This window comes from Lepidochelys kempii, chromosome 2, assembly GCF_965140265.1.
Source record: "Lepidochelys kempii isolate rLepKem1 chromosome 2, rLepKem1.hap2, whole genome shotgun sequence".
NCBI classification, from domain to species: Eukaryota; Metazoa; Chordata; order Testudines; family Cheloniidae; genus Lepidochelys; species Lepidochelys kempii.
Window position 1 is genome coordinate 7,049,308 of NC_133257.1, and position 16,849 is coordinate 7,066,156.

Below are 16,849 nucleotides of genomic sequence, written 5' to 3' on the forward strand. Positions count from 1 at the left end.
TCGGGGCCAGGACACGAGGAGCCAGGGCACGAGGAGCCAGGGCCGGGGGCCAGGATCGGGGCCAGGGCACGAGGAGCCAGGATCGGGGCCAGGGCACGAGGAGCCAGGATCGGGGGCCGGGGGCCAGGATCGGGGCCAGGGCACGAGGAGCCAGGATCGGGGCCAGGGCACGAGGAGCCAGGGCCGGGGGCCAGGATCGGGGCCAGGGCACGAGGAGCCAGGATCGGGGGCCGGGGGCCAGGATCGGGGCCAGGGCACGAGGAGCCAGGGCCGGGGGCCAGGATCGGGGCCAGGGCACGAGGAGCCAGGATCGGGGCCAGGGCACGAGGAGCCAGGGCCGGGGGCCAGGATCGGGGCCAGGGCACGAGGAGCCAGGGCCGGGGGCCAGGATCGGGGCCAGGGCACGAGGAGCCAGGGCCGGGGGCCAGGATCGGGGCCAGGGCACGAGGAGCCAGGGCCGGGGGCCAGGATCGGGGCCAGGGCACGAGGAGCCAGGATCGGGGCCAGGGCACGAGGAGCCAGGATCGGGGGCCGGGGGCCAGGATCGGGGCCAGGGCACGAGGAGCCAGGGCCGGGGGCCAGGATCGGGGCCAGGGCACGAGGAGCCAGGGCCGGGGGCCAGGATCGGGGCCAGGGTACGAGGAGCCAGGGCCGGGGGCCAGGATCGGGGCCGGGACTCGAGGGAGGCGGGGGCGGAGGGGCGCGCCAGGCTCGGCCGGGGCGGGGCCTTACCCCGGGAGGGGCGCGGGGCGGCCCCCTGCGGAAGCCCCGCCCCTTCCTGCCCGGCGCGCGGCTCGCTGGGAGATGTAGTTGGCGAGGCGGCCTCCGCGGGGCGGGGCGGGGCGGTCGCGCGGTCACGTGATGTTTGGGTTGTCCCCGGCGCTGCCCGCACAATTGCAGGTGAGCTGCGTGCGGCGGGGGGCGCCCGGCCTCGGGGCGGGGACCCGCCTGCAGACGGATGGCGGGGGATCTCTGGGGGCCCCCCTGCAGAGAGAGCAGGGTGTGTGGGGGTCGGGATCCTGGTTCCCCCTGGGGAGAGAAGGGGGGGTCAGGGCCTGCAGGGCCCCCCCCGGGGAGAGAAAGGGGGACGTGTGTGGGTGGGTCAAGGGCCTGCGGGGTCCCCCTGGGGAGAGAAGGGGGGGTCAGGGCCTGCAGGGCCCCCCCGGGGAGAGAGGAGGGGGTGTGTGCGTGGGTGGTTCAGGGCCTGCAGGGCCCCCCCCCGGGGAGAGAAGGGGGGGCGTGGGTGGGTGGGTCAGGGCCTGTGGGGTCCCCCTGGGGAGAGAGGAGGGGGTGTGTGCGTGGGTGGGTCCAGGCCTGCGGGGTCCCCCGGGGACAGAAAGGGGGACGTGTGTGGGTGGTTCAGGGCCTGTGGGGTCCCCCTGGGGAGAGAAGAGGGGGTGTAGGTGGAGGACCTGGGGGGGGTCTCCATGCAGAGAGAAGGGGTGTGTGGCTGGAGAACTGGGGGTGGGGGCAAGGTGTCCCCATGCAGAGAGAAGGCGGGTATGGGTATGGGTCTGGGTCAGGGGCATGGGTTGTCATTTTCTCCCTTTGCAGCAGAACGCCTCATTGTTTTTAAGGGTATCTGTGTATTTCTCCAGTGCCCGAGCCTGGTCTCTCTCGGGAGCCTTCTGCAAACGAGGAGGGTGCAGGTATTAGGGAATCATAGAATCATAGAATATCAGGGTTGGAAGGGACCCCAGAAGGTCATCTAGTCCAACCCCCTGCTCAAAGCAGGACCAATTCCCAGTTAAATCATCCCAGCCACCTGTCCCGTAGGAGAGTCTGAGGTCCGGGTGGCTTCCCTTCATCTCCCCCTGTTGGTCCCCACATAGTGAGGGGGAGAAATGTGCAGAGGGGAGCTGGCTCACTAGCTTGACCTTTGCAGACCTATTCATGTGCCTCCCCCTGAGGCATTTCACTGAGGGTGTGTGAATGAATACCAGCAGTTTGAGCTCTCCCATCTCTCCTGGGGGTGCCCCACAGAGAGTGGGAGGTGGGTAGGTGTCAGTTTTACCCATGTCTCCTCGTGGAATGCTCCCTCCAGAGAACTGCCTGCAGATGTCACAGCTGAGCTCTCCTCTCAACTTCTCCTGGGGTGCATCTGCAGAGAGTGTGTGTCTTGTACGGTGGCAGTTACCTGAACTCCCCTTCCCCTGTGTCCTTCCAGATCAGAGTGTTTTTCATGCATAGCAACCACAGGATTTTGTTTTCAAATGGCTTGGGGGAAACACATTCATGGTACACCTAAGTAGATGGATACATTTTCCCCCTCTAGCTGGAAATGTCACTTTGAAGCTGTTTCCTAATGCTTTTTTTAATGAAAACAGTGAAAGTTGGATAATACATAACCTCTCTCTGATATAGCAACCTTGGATGATAGTCAGTTCTGACCATTGTTAAATAAAAGGTTTTGCTCACTTATGTCACTCGTGGATATGATATGGTGATTGTTGTCTTGGTGACTACTACCTGGTATTACATGGCATGTTTTTAAAATGGCATTTATCACCTCTAGGAAGGTGTTACTAGCAACACCTCTATCAGAATCCAATAATGCAAGCAAAACTTCTTACAACTTTTTTCAGGTTTAGAAAGCATCACTTTCTACACAGCGCTTGAGTGATATAGAGCAGGTTTTTTCTGTATATTTTTAAATTTCCAAAGAGCTAAATGTCTTTATAAATGCCCATAAAACTAGATTCATAGTATAAATATCAATCAAAATCAAACGTTTAAAGGGATGCTGTCAGGAAATATAGGTCCCATCTGTGTCTTGGTTTATAAAATATATCAAAAATAGTTTCTGAAACAGCAAAAATGTTTTCACAAATGATTTCACAACATCAACTGAAAACCACTTGTTTGAATTTCAAATAGTCTCCTACAGCGTTTACAACCCAGTATTTGCACGTGCTTAACTTTAAGCATGTGAATATGTCACTACCTGCATGTGTAAAGTTAAGTAGGGATGTAAATGTTTGTGTGATCAAGACAAAATGTTGAAAAGCAAGCTAGATTTTAAATGTTCCCCCGCCCCCGTTTCAACTAGTAGTGGTGACAAAGGTAAGACTCATCCTTTTAAAACTATATTTACCCTGGTAGTGACCCTTTTAATTAAGCTGGTATTTTTCTTAGTCATGAGGGCAGTAAGGTATTGAGTGGCATATTATCCCTCTTGAGCTTTTTATTGGGTTGATTAATGATGACTCAGCCCCAGCCTACGTCTCTGACTTTTAATCTTATAGCATTTCTCCTCTGCTCAGTCACTGACTCCAGCCTTGATGTCCTCTTTGTTTTCGTTTCCCGCTCTTGGCTCTGACTTCTTCAGTGATGACACCTACATGCAGAACGCCTTCCCTGTGCCTGCTAACCAAGCAATAAATGTCTCTCATCATTCCCTCCTAAAAACTCAGTTCTTCCACACCACCTACAAGCAGTGAGTTAATGTAAAGAAAACCCCAAATGTGGCTTTAATGGAAGCACAGAGACTTGTGCCCAGCGTAACTGCAACCAGGTTATCTTAGCACTGCTGTAACCCTGCAACCCTTGATGTTACACTCTTCAGTGTCATGTTGTGAAATGAGATTGTAGGGCATATGTCTTCTTCTTGGCTCTGCAAAGCGTGTAGCAAATTTTTGGGTGCTGTATAAATATGATGTATAATTTTGAGCTCTGAGTCTGCAAGCTACTCTGCCTGTGTTTAGGCGGATGCTACTGACTTAAGTAAAGCTATGTGTTAGTGTAAAAGTGTGTCCAGGCAGAACAGCTTGCAGGATTGGGGCCCTATTTTACAGGAGTGTGTCTGCTCTGGAATCAGCATTCTTAACAGTAGTTGGTATCACTGTTACAGAACCCATTGGTAAATACTAGTAAAAACTTGAATCCAGGATATGGGCTGTAAAGTTAGTGGCTGAATGGAGGATGATAGACCCGTACTAGCATCTATATAGCATCCATTATTGCAGTCCCTATGTAGGCAAATTCCCACTGAAGTCATCACTGGGATTTTTTTGTGTGGATAGCAGTTGTAGAAATAGAGCCTGAAAAATGATTCCCTTTAGAACACATACTTGCAGCGTTCCTAGAGAGAGAGTTTTTTATATGTATCTATGTTACCATAATGTGAAGTTTGCAAAATCAAGCTTTCAGAAGTTAAAAGATGCCAGACTTTATGCCCAGGCTGCCTCATTTCTGCCTCTTTGTGTGTACGCATTATAATGGTTACTTACACAAGGTTTATTTTAAAGAAAAAGGCAAAGCCAAATTCTGACAGCAGCAGTAGGCTGTTAACCTGTGTCAACAAGCTACTAGAGGAGGCTACCTAACACAATCAGAGAGTGTTAAGAATGCATGAACAGCCCCTTTTTACGGACAACATTGCTAAGAACGTACATTTGGCAGATTCTTTCTGAGAGGCAGCGTGGCTAAATGCATCAGACTTGGGACTTCTGTATCAGAGATTTGTGTTCTGTTGCCAGTTTGTGTAATCTTTCAGTGGGGTACTAGGCCCTGCTCAGTTCTAAATGTTGTGCAGGGCACTAATTAACAGAGGTGAGTGTAGAACTCATGGCTTCTTGATTCCCAGGCCAATGTACCCCAGCGGCCAATGGGTATTGGGAGGAAGATCTATTTTGTGGTCCATCCAGTGGAGTACTTTGCATTTGTCCTTACTGATTTTCATCCTGTTTACTTCAGACCATTTCTCCAGTTTTCCAGCTCATTTTGAGTGATAATCCTATCCTCTCTAAAGCACTTGCAACCCCTCCCAGCTTGGTATCATCCGCAAACTTTATAAATATACTCTCTATGCCATTATCTAAATCATTGATGAAGATATTGAATAGATTAAAATAGAAAGAACTATAAAAATCTTTTTTTTTAAAAAAAAAATCCTTTCTGCTCTCTGACTTTCTACGCTTCACTTAGCTTGGGGAGTGAACCTAGCTGAATCACTTTCACTTGGTTTCCCATGCATAGGGGATTGTCAGCAGGGACATATGTAAATCTACAAACTTTTAACTGATTTAAAAAAATCATAAAACATTTGTTCTTATTTTGAGTGAAATTCACCTCAGTGCAGTGTGTCCGCATGAGGCCCTTGGCACCACTTAAATTGCAAATCTCTTAATTTAAAACTTTAATTTGCCTGGAGCTCTGATTTTACAATGAGTTCAGCTCCGAGTGGCATATGTGGCAGTGGGAGCTCCAGGCAGGCACAGGAGACTATCTTCATCCAGTTTATATAGGATTGGGGTTTTAGTTGGTAAGGAGAGCATTGTGCAGCCATTCTGCATCAGGGTGAGTTTGGCTCATAAAGTTCCTGATCCAGCGTTGGGATTCACAGTTGCAGACCCATATGACTGCAGGACCCTACACAGGCTCTGGGAAGTTCAATTATGTGTGGATTGTTTCGTCCAACTCGTGATTCAAGCACATGTGTAAAGTTTAGCATGTGCTTAACTACTTTTCAGAACTGAAGCCTTAATATTTGTGTCTAACCTATAGTACTTGACAGTATCTGTTGTGGTGACATTACATGTTATCAATGTTCTCTCTAATTTTTTACATCCATGTATGGAATGAATTTTGTTATGTGCACCAATATGGAAGTGACGTGTGGTGGGGGTTGGTCAAGGGGTTCGGAGTGTGGGAGGGGGCGGAGGACTGGGGCAGAGGGTTGGGGTGTGGGGGAGTGAGGGCTCTGGCTGGGGGTGCAGGCTCTGGGGTGGGGCCGGGGATGAGGGGTTTGGGATGCAGGCTGCGGCGGGGAGAGAGGACTCCCCCCAGCCCTCTCTTGCCACAGCAGTTTGGGGCTGGGTGAGAGTCGCCTCTCCCCGGTCACGGCAGCTCTGGCTGGGCTGGGCTGGTCCGGGCCAGGGGAGAGGCTCCTCTCCATGGCCCTGGCAGTTCCGGTGGGGCTGGGCTGGGTCATGGGAGGGCTGCCTCTCCCTGCCTGTGCAGCCATGTGGCTGCACAATTTACAGGGAACTTAGTATGTTATGCTACCTGTTTTTTCTTGTTGGATGTTTTCTTTTTAATATACGAAAATAGAAAATAAATGTTTAAAAGGCTTAAGCTATTTATCTTGACATTGCAAAACAGAATATTCAGTATTGCTGGGATGGATTTGAAGATTAGAAATTGATGATTTTGCAGTGGCTACTTAATGATGATAACCAGCTCTTAGATCTCAGAGTATTGCAAAGGATGTCAATATTATTATCCCCATTTTACACGTGGGGAAATGGAGGCATGGGGCAATGAAGTACCTTGATGAAGGTCATCCAGCAGATCAGTGGCAGAGCTGGGAGTTGCAGGTGTCCTGAATCCCAGTCTGATGCTCTGTCCATGAGGTCACACTGCTTCCCCACGTATTATCCCCTAATCATTATATAATAAGACACTCAAACACAATAGCTCTAATGAACATACGGCTATTTCCACCAAATGATCAGTAATTTTGGCATTTTAAAAACATTGCTGTGCATTTTTAATTGGCATTCTACTTCTGCTAAAGGGATCAATGTAAGAATTGCACTTAACAGTTTTCTTTACCTGTATTGCTAATAATACCCAAGATTATAAAACTATAAAGAATTAAATACATCTGATTTACTTGTACTGTTTGCAGAGTGGGAGAGTGGGTGTCCCTTGTTTGTATGTCTCTTGTCCCTTTCTTGTACAGTAAAACTACCGGTAAATTTCATCCTCTGGTTCTTGTGATCTGGCACGATGTTGTTGGGAGTGCTCAATGAAAGAGAGAGAGCTGTTTAAAAAAAAAAAAATCCTCCTCTCTACATTCACTCTGATTTCCAGCCCGCCAGCTCGTAACAAATATTTTACTGACAATAAAATTGCATCGTCAAAGACAGGCTGAGGAAGTTGGAGTGTTTATTTACACATATTTGTAACTTTGTTTTGCAGGATTGGGGTCTGAATTGATAAGGAGCACATTTTTAAATCTACTGTACTTTGGTTGTGGTGGGGCTTATCCTCAGTAGCTATTAGTGTTTGCTGCTCACTTGCTGTGCTATTTAATCAAAAGATTGCTGGGAAGGATATAAACTTTTATCCTTCAGGGCATGAGCATAGAATGATGGGGGTTAGGAAGAAACTTTTCCTATTCACAGGTTACTCCATAACTTGTTCCTCCAGGGATTCTTGCACCTTCCACTGAAGCATCTAGAACTGGCAGTGGTCAGAGATAGGATATTAATATGAATCACTACTCTGATCCAGTATGATAGCTCCAGTTCAGTTAGGAAATGAATTGTATAGTTAAGTCTGGGAGGGATGCATGCAAAATAAAACTACAAAGTTTATTCCAACTTCCTCTTGGATGGAGTATCAAACTAAGGGCTTGTCTGCACTACCGGGGTAAGTCAATATAAGTTAAACCACTCCAGCTATGTGAATCATGTAGCTGGAGTCGATGTAGCTTAGGTCGACCTAGTATCTTCAGTGTGCTCCGTCGACGGAAGGCGCTCTCCGGTCGACTTACCTGACTCTTCTCAGAGAGCTGGAATACTGGGGTCGACTGGAGAGTGCTCTGCCTTTGATTTAGCAGGTCTTCACTAGACACACTAAATCGACCCCGCTAAATTGATTGCAGCAGCATTGATCTCTCCGTAGTGAAGACCAGCCCTAAGGTTTGGTCTACGCTGCAGATGTATATCAGTATAACTACATCACTAGAGCGTGACAAATCCACACCCCTGAGCAGCGGTGCTGGAACAATTTTTGTAGTGGGGGCGCTGAGAACCATTGCCCTGTATATCATGGAAACCACTTCAAGCAAGGGGTTGCTGCAGCACCTCTCCCTCCCCAGTTCCAGCACCTATGCCCCGGAGCAAAGTAGTTATATAGACCTAACCTCATGTAGACAGCATTGTGTCAGCAAGAGAGTTTCTCCTGCCAATGTAGCTACTGCCTCTCGGGGAGGTGGATTAAATAAGCCGATGGGAGAGCTCTCTCCTGTTGGCTTGGAGCATCTTCGTTAAAGTGCTAGAGGGCTGCCGTTGCACCAGTGCGGTGTTTTATGTGTAGATGTGCCCTAAGATGCAACATTTGTTGTATTGCAAAGCTGTATAGTCTTAAGAAATATGTGGATATGAAATGTCACGTTGTTTTAGGGCTTGTTGAGCAAATGCTTATGATGGCTTATGTGGGTATTTTTTGTCATGCTATCTTTATAAATTCTCAAAAGTGCAAATTAATTAGCTGTAAAGTGTTTTGTGCTCTTTACTGTGTAACATTGTCATTTTCTTTTACATTCATTCCCCACACTAATGAGGCCTGTATATGGCACAAGGCATGGCTCCACTACAAAGATTTTAAAAATCAGTTAGGCAACCCTAGAACATTAAGTTAGGGAAAACATAAATATAAGTCCTGCTCTGAAGTTCTGATACTTCAGAATTCAGACTCAGGGTTAGTTTACATACAGAAGTTGCATGCATGTAACTCAACTTGTGATGTTTCTGCATTGATTTAATTGAACTGGTTCAGCAGCATTACACCTTTAGCTAAAATCAGTGCAATTTCTGTATTTACACCCGTTCTTGCTTAGGACAAAAGGAAAGATTAGAGAGCACAGGAGTGAAAATCCGTGGTTGAAAGCAAGGTAAAATAGGTGGATGTTGAAGAGGCGTGTCAAGACACTTGACATTGATGAAGAAGGATGTTTTGAACACAGGGAGGGGTGTGTGTGTGTGTGTGTGTGTAATTGATCACATTTTTTTCCTACGGGACACCGGCCTCATTCAGTGCGCAGGATGGATTGTGTGCACTGAATGAATAGTATTTTTGTTTTATTTTCATCGTTCAACGTGTGGCCCTGGGCTTCTTTTACTGCACACTCTTCAAACTCTGCTGTGAATATGGAATCATTAATTTCCTCATAAACTTTCCTATGCCACTCATCCCTGTAGCATCTGAGTGGTTCACAAACGTTACACAAATTTATCTTTGCAGTACCTTTGTGAGGTTATTCCCAATTTACAGATGGGGAACTGAAATACAGAGACATCAATGTCAACTGTCAACTAATTTTGGGTGCCCAGTTTGTGGCATCTAGGACCTGACTTTTCAGAGTCCTTTGCCTTATGTAGCGCCTTGTGTTTATGACACTTCCATTGACCACAGTTGGGAGTACTCTGCGCTTCAGCAAACCAGACTCAAGTGGAGTAAATTGGCCACCCAGAAAAGGAAGACCTATGAACATTTTGATTTGACTTGCCCAGCATCACACAGGAGCTCTGTGGCAGAAGCAGGGATAGAATCCAGTTCTCCAGGGCAGCCATGAGATTATCCTTTCTCTTGCAGCAATCCCCTGCATCATTCAGTACACACCTTTCAACTTCTGCAATGAATGAGGCAGGGTCCTACAAACAGTTTCCTTCATTACACAGCCCTGATTCATCCCTAGAGCAGGTCTGTCCTGTAGAAAAAATACTGTTAGAGATGGGTTTGTCTCTTCTGTGCTCTCAATCTCCCAGCTCTGTTCCTATGCCCTGGCCCACATTGACTCTGGCTTCTGGGAGGAGCAACTGCAAGGAGAGTCATGCTCAGCTGGGATCTGGAGCAAGTTCTTTGCAGACAGAATCATTTGAGAATTTAGCTGCTGAGCTCTAGCAAGTTTCTATTCAGTATGTGCAAACTGAGATTTTCAGAGGTTCATAACTTTGACAAATGTGGGTTGATTTTCATGCAGATGGCAAAAGGCACAATCGTGACACCAGGGCAAATCCTTGCTCCAAAGCATGGAGGTGCTAAAATTTCTTAGCAAAACAGCTGTAAGAATAATTTAAAATGGGCAAACCATACAGAATCATAGGGTTAGAAGGGACTGCAAGGATCGTATATTTTCCCCTAACTTCATTCTGAGAAACAGCGGAATCATTTTTGTTGAAACTGTCTAGAACAATTCAGCCCGAGACAGACATCTAAGTTCCAACATGGAAAATTTCAGCATGAATGGTTAAAGTTTGGCCAAGTTATAAGCAACTGAAAAGAGGGTCTTTACTAGGAAGTGTTGGGCAATCTTTATTCTAGGTATTGCTACCTGTATTTCTTATAATATGGCAACTAAATTGCTATGGATCTGTTTCTGTATAGTTTAAGATGAATAGGCATATCCTATTAAAAATTTGAAAGAGCTCATAGACCAGGGATCAGCAACCTTTGGCATGTGGACCTCCAGGGTAAGCCCCCTGGTGGGCCAGGCCAGTTTGTTTACCTGCTGCGTCTGCAGGTTCGGCCGATTGCAGCTCCCACTGGCCGCGGTTCACCGCTGCAGGCCACTGGGGGCTGCAGGAAACAGCACGGGCCGAGGGATGTGCTGGCTGCCACTTCCTACAGCCCCTATTGGCCTAGAGCAGCGAACCAAGGCCAATAGGAGCTGCGATCGGCTGAATCTGTGGACGCGGCAGGTAAACAAACCAGCCAGGCCCACCAGGGATTTACCCTGGCGGGCTGCGTGCCAAAGGTTGCCGATCCCTATCCTAGATCATCTATAACGTCTGTCTACAAGCTCAGAGCTCCTGATGGAGAAACTTTCAGATACTGCACTTGGTTCTAGCCAGAAGGCTTTTGTTGTGCAATTTGTTTTATATTTAAATCTTGCGCTAAAGACATTTTTTTTAAAAAAAGGCACTGCCGTTTATCTGTGTAGTAATCTGTTTAGTAATGGGAAAGTTAGATGAGACTCTGCAAGAACCTAATAGAACTGTGCTGACTCACTGGCTAGCATCTTATTTAATAAAATGCTGTGAATGACTGATTTTCTTAGCTTGCTATTTATTTCTCTTTCATCTGCCTTGAAATGGGAACTGCAGACGCTGATCAATTGAGTTTGTATAATTTTATTGTGGCTCTTGTAAGTACAGTACCTCTCTGCTAAAATGTGCATTTGTCACTTTCTGTAGTGGTACCATTTAGTGAATACCTCTCTCCTTCCCTTATTTCAGTTGCATCAGTCACTTATGGGGGCTATTTTATCTCTCTACAGTGGTCAAAGTATACCAGTGCTGCCACATGTGTGGATAATCTGGTAATATTAGGAGATCCTCCATTTAAGGTGCTAACCTAAAAAGCATTGTGTGAAGGTTTTTTGCTGCAGATGTTTGTTAATGGTAATCAAAGTGAACTTTTTATGGTAGTTACTGTAACAGGCCTATGTGAAATCTGGATCTGGAGAGTTAAGTAGATGATATCACTAATTAGCAAAAAATTATATTGTCTGATATGCAACCTTACAGGTGCTGTGCAGCATTATGGCTTAGAGCAATTTCTTCCTTCACTGTGTTTCTTAGCATCTTAAATGTAGCTTTCAAACTGTATTCTTTGAGCAGGCATTTTGTGTCTGTGGCTGTTCATACAGTGACACAACCTAAAGAAGTAGCTGTTGTTTACTAGTAGACCTGGGTGAACGTTGGTAATTTTTTCACAAAAAATGTTATTTTTTTGACCAGTTTTATTTATTTTATTTTATTTGTGACAACCTCAATCTTCTAGTGCTTATTGGTGCTTTTGCCTGAGCTGTGCGTATAAACATATTACTAAATGAGTGGCAGTGGCTTTTGCATGATTCCTAAGCATTGTGGGGATTTCCTTAATGCCACCAGCATTTGGGGTCAGATCATTAGCAGGTGTCAATTGTCATTGACACCTGCTGAAGATTTGCTTCTTTAAGAAATCCCTTCTCCGTTTAGATTGTGCCTTTCTGCTTGCTTTTATTAAAAGCATGCTGCCCCATCTAACCCATGCACATTTGTAGTTGTAGGAATGGAACATTGTCCTGAGAGCCAGTAAGTTCATAAATACACCCTGCCAAGTCTGGGCATGTCCAGTTTCTTGGCTTGCCTGTCAGTATCGCTTCAGATGGATGGATGAGTTTCAGAAGGTCTGGGGCTCCTTCTTCATTCTGTTGAAGTAAGTGGGGATGGAGTAGTGGGCGGTTGACTAGCGATAGTGAAGTTCGCAGGTAGAATTACCAGTTCATTGACCCCAGTGCTGGAATATAGGTGGGTGTTCTCGCTCAGTTCTGAAGTGAATCAGCAGAACTGTTAGTGCGGAAGCATGCACAGATCTGCCAGTGCTATATGGCCTTTATTGAAGTTCTCTTACAAGCAATAAAATCGTTCACAATTTTAGTGGTGGTGCAAAATCAAGTCATTTTAGTGGGAGCTTTTTTTCCCCCTAATGATAACCAAGGTCAAAATATTAAAACTTTGATACTGAAAATGATATTTAGGCAGCCAGATATATGTGATGCTGATTTTCAGTGTGCAGAGAACCTGCAACTTCCATTACATATAAGTGCCTGACTGAAATTAAGTGCCAAACATTTGGTATCCAAATTTGAAAATGCTGGCCTCAGGCTTTACACTACTCTGCTTTGAAAAAACTACCGTTTCTTCAAAATAAAGTACTGATCATGCAACATAGTGAAGTTTCATGGCTCCTCATTTACTATAACTCATTCTCATTCTAGCCAAATGTCAAAACTGGGATCCATTGAAATGAATCTTATTGAGTGGTATAGAAAGTATTGTGATATTATAATAAGACAGGATGCTCGACTCTGAATTTCCCTTCTATGGTACAGGGATGTATGACAAATCTGTCCAGATGCTATCTTTTCCCCTGGTTTCTAGCATGATTGAAAAACCAGGGTGAAAGTGAAGAATTCCCTCCACTGACAGTATATAATACTCAGCTGAAGTATCACTCGAGCGTCAGGTAGATGGAATCTTCCCTGCAGTAGAAGTGCAGAAAAGATTCCATTTTCTCTTGTTAGCTTCCCATGTACATCCATGCATTTCAATCACAAATGTTCTCATTTCCACCCGGAGATACATTTTCTCCTTTCCTCTTTTGTTGCTCTGGCCTGGATCTGCTCTCCTTCCCCGTGATGGCTTCCTTTAATATCTAAGTGTGGGAGAAATCTCCATAGCATTTTCCACAACCTGCCCCATTTCTCACCTTCTTCCCCAGCCAGGGTATTATCTCCTTCCATTCTTATTCATTTCCCCTTCTCACAGTCCATTTTCTAAACTCTTTTTGTATTATTATTAATAGCTTGTATTGTGGTAGTGCTTAGGAGCCCCAGTAGTGGACCAGGATACAGCCCTATTGTGCTAGGTACTGTACAAACACAGAACAAAGAGACGGCCCCTGCCCGGAAGAGCTTACAATCTAAGGCGTGGTCTACACTGGGGGGGGAGGATCGATCTAAGTTACTCAGCTTCAGCTAGGTGAACAGCATAGCTAAAGTCGACGTACTGAGGTCTGCTTACCACTGTGTCTTCACTGCAGTAAGTCGACTGCTGACGCTCCCCTGTTGACTCTGCCTGCACCTCTCGCTCTGGTGGAGTACCGAAGTTGACGGGAGAGCGCTTGGTGGTCGATTTTATCGCATCTTCACTAGACGCGATAAATCGACCCCTTCTGGATCGATCGCTCTGGAGATAAGTGTAGACATGCCTGAAGTATCTCCTTGGTTGCCCACCTGTCGTCACCATCAGTGTCATAAAGGGCAGCATGCGGAAAACACAAGCTAAAGCTTTTCTTATCTAAATGGAGCTTCTCTTCTCCCTAATGCGCAAAGTTTTAACGTCCTTCCTCCTTTGGCCCATCTGACAACTGCTGGGGCTTCTTCTTACTGGTCCTTCAGTGACTGAAAATCTGTATGACACCTGTAGCCCCTACTCAGTGGGACCTTTTTCTGTCAAATGCATTTGACCTACCCTGCCTTCAGCAATAGGGGAGGAGGGGAAGTATCCTTACCAGAGGTAAATCGCATGCTTACTCAGCAAGATCAAGGTCTGACAGCTTATTGTGGAGCTTGTGCTAGCTTGACTCGGAACAATACATCTAATTGTTGGAGTGTATACTGCAGCTATGGAGGCAGGGCGAGTAATACATTTGTCCATTCATTTGTGCATTTTAAATGCTTGTCTGACTCCACATACACCACCCTCCATTCCTTTCCTGCCTCGACCTGTACACAAATACATAGAGAGCAAACCTCAGAGAGCAGCCCAAGCATTGCAAAAAACTATTGGGCATATGTTCTGACTTCACTGAAAGCTGTTCTTTTCCTCAGCTTTTCCTTCCTTTTGTAACTAGCAGCACCACCTTAGAGAGACAGCCCCTTTCTCTGCACTGCATCTCAGCACGCGAGAGGTTAAAATTGGAAGCTACAGTTATTTTTGGCCCTCTCTGTCCCGTATTTACAGGGCCTTTGAGACCCAGGCCCCATTTCCTCTGCTTTACAGTGTCAGATCTCGTTATCCCACATTGTGGCCACTGTGCTTCTGGTCAATGAAAGTCTGCATGGGAATGTCCTTGAAGCCTGTTCAGAAAGGGGCTTATTGTTGAATGAGGATCATCATCAAAGCTTATTGCTCCAAACCCGCAGCCAAGATCTGGTGTGGTCACTTATCTCAAATAGCTCCTTGGGAGTACAGGAGGTTTATGGAGGGTGCTGCATCAGACAGCATTCAAGGGCTTCCTTGCCTAGGCTCTCCGCATTCACATTTGGGGTCATTCCTCAGCTTCCACTTGGTCATATTGTCACCAGTCTTTGCCACCCTAGCTCAATTTAGAGTACTCTAGTGTTTTCATTTGAGGTCAGTGTGTGGAGGGAGTTGTTCTGTAGCAACCAGGTTCTCTGAGGCCGCAATAGAAGGCATAGACTTTGAGTGAGGAGACTCTCCCTAGCGGCTCAGCATACTACCACTCCATCACTTGCCTGCTTAAGCAGGTTGGACCTGGTTGGATATTGTATCTGGTCTCCTGCATGGCAGTATGCACAGTGCTACGTGAACTAGGCAGGAGTGACCACTGACTCCCTGGTTGGGTAACTGGGCTGTGACCCTTGGCTCCCCACACAGTGTTTGATAAATAACTCTGCATTCTGGGTGTCATTCCCTGGGCCCATTTACATCTTGCCAAAAATAATTACTCTCTTGGAGAACAGAGTTTACTGATGAGAGAAGGCAGAGAAAAGTGCAAGTCATCTGCAGTTCAGACTCTTCAGACTCCCTTGTTAGGGCAGCAAGGGATGAGTCTACACTGCAGTGTAAGCCCAGGGTTTGTAGAACTCAAGTTAGCAGACCCTGGGTTTGTTAACTTAGGGCTTCAGCATTTACACTCATTTGTAACCTCAGGTTAGGAATTGTTGAATCTGCACTGCATTGTGTGGGCCCAAGTCCAACCACCATTATCCCAGACTTTCCTAGCACCCTAGGAAAAGGAGAAGGTGTGTTTAAGTTCGGGAGTGTCTGAAGGTTTGCCTCTGCACCCACAGGGCCTAGGCAGCTGGACAATGAGTTTGAGCTCTCACGATTTGGGGTACTAGGCAGCAGTTCTGTGCCCTGAGAGTAGGCCTAGACACATACTTGAGACTGGGAGAGTGGTTGGACTCCGTTCAGGCTCTGTTAACTTAAACCACTCTGGAATTCCCCTCATAGCAGTCTGGTGCGTGGCTCAGAAGGGAGTGCCCTGACAGATCTGAGACACCATAGTCTGGCCATCCAAGCACCACTGAGCCATCTGGTACTGACGGTCCCATCCCTAGTCCGGCTGTCAGAGCACCTTGGATCCTTCTGGTTCTGATGATTCCATCCATAGTCCAACCATCAGAGCACCACGGAACGGTCTGGTTCCATCCATAGTCCGGCCACCCACCTGCCATTCTCAGCTTCTGAAGAATCTTGTAATACCTTCCTCTCCCCAGTGAAAGGTTCCTCACCAAAACATTCTCCTTGAGTCTATAATAGCAGGCAAGAGAAGAAAATGTTATCCCTTCCATTGTATATAACACTGCTCATTTTCAAAGCACTTTACAGTCAATACCGCCTCCATGAGAAATAGCAGGCATTACTCCCATTTTTACAGATGGGGGGAAACTGAGGCTGGTTTATATATGGTCAGTGAAGAACTGGGATTACATCACCATTTCCTGGTCCCCAGTCCAGTGCACAGATCAGCCTATACCTATGGTGTAGCATTTAAACACTAGGTTTTCTCTTCAATGAAACTTTAGTATGCAAATTATTTTCAGAAGAAACCTTAAGGTGGTTTTGGCACTGCAAGTAGGACATCAGAGCAGTGTGTTTGAATAAATATTTAAGCCAGGGATTTCATCCAGAGGGCGAATGGGGCATGTTTATTCTAAAACTTTCCTTTCTACATTGAATTGCTGTTGTCCTAACAGACTGAAATGTATGTACCTTTGGAAAATACTCGATTAGCACTGGCAAAACGGAGATTAAATTACATTTTGTAACTCTGGGTTTTGAGGGCTGCAGAAGCACTAAACTCTAGTTGCCTTTCATTTGTAAATGATTACTGAGCCTTGGCCAGGGAAGAGTTTTCTAGTGGCTACCGGAAGTGGGATGAGGAGTTCAGAGATCTGGGTTGTATTTTCTGCTCTGCCGCTGTCTTGTTATGTGAGGCTTTGCAAGTCACTTCAACTCTGCTTCAAATTCTCAAGTTGCTAATGGATTCACTAAACGTGTGTGAGGTAGGGAAGCTTAAGTGTTTGTGCAGTGTGTTGAAACCTTTGAATGGAAAGTGCTACACGAATACAAATTGTGTTATTTGATTTTATTCATTGCCAATTTCATGATGGTACCACTGGAGAGGGAGGCAAATAAGTTAAAAAGTTTGTGGAGGGGGGGAGTGGGAGAAAGGTAGCACTTTTGTAGTCCTGAATCATGATTGTGGTAACTGTTTCTTCTGGGCATCAACGTTTAGAAAGTAAAGAAGTTCTAGGCTAGTGAAATGTCTGAAGTTTATTTCTAGTGTCAGCAGGTTTCACTTCTTTGAAAAGGCCACTCAA

At 46.4% G+C, this 16,849-nt stretch overlaps 1 protein-coding gene across 12 annotated transcripts in view; it reads left to right on the plus strand.

The window, feature by feature from the left end:
* The first annotated feature begins 815 nt into the window (after positions 1–815).
* Positions 816–16,849, plus strand: part of TSNARE1 (t-SNARE domain containing 1) — a 695,747-nt gene continuing 679,713 nt past the window's right edge. For 10 of the 12 annotated variants that reach the window (XM_073329996.1, XM_073329995.1, XM_073329988.1 and 7 more), the window contains exon 1: positions 816–900. The gene's annotated coding sequence lies outside the window, so the exon portion shown is untranslated. The other 2 variants (XM_073329993.1, XM_073329986.1) reach the window with 1 other exon arrangement.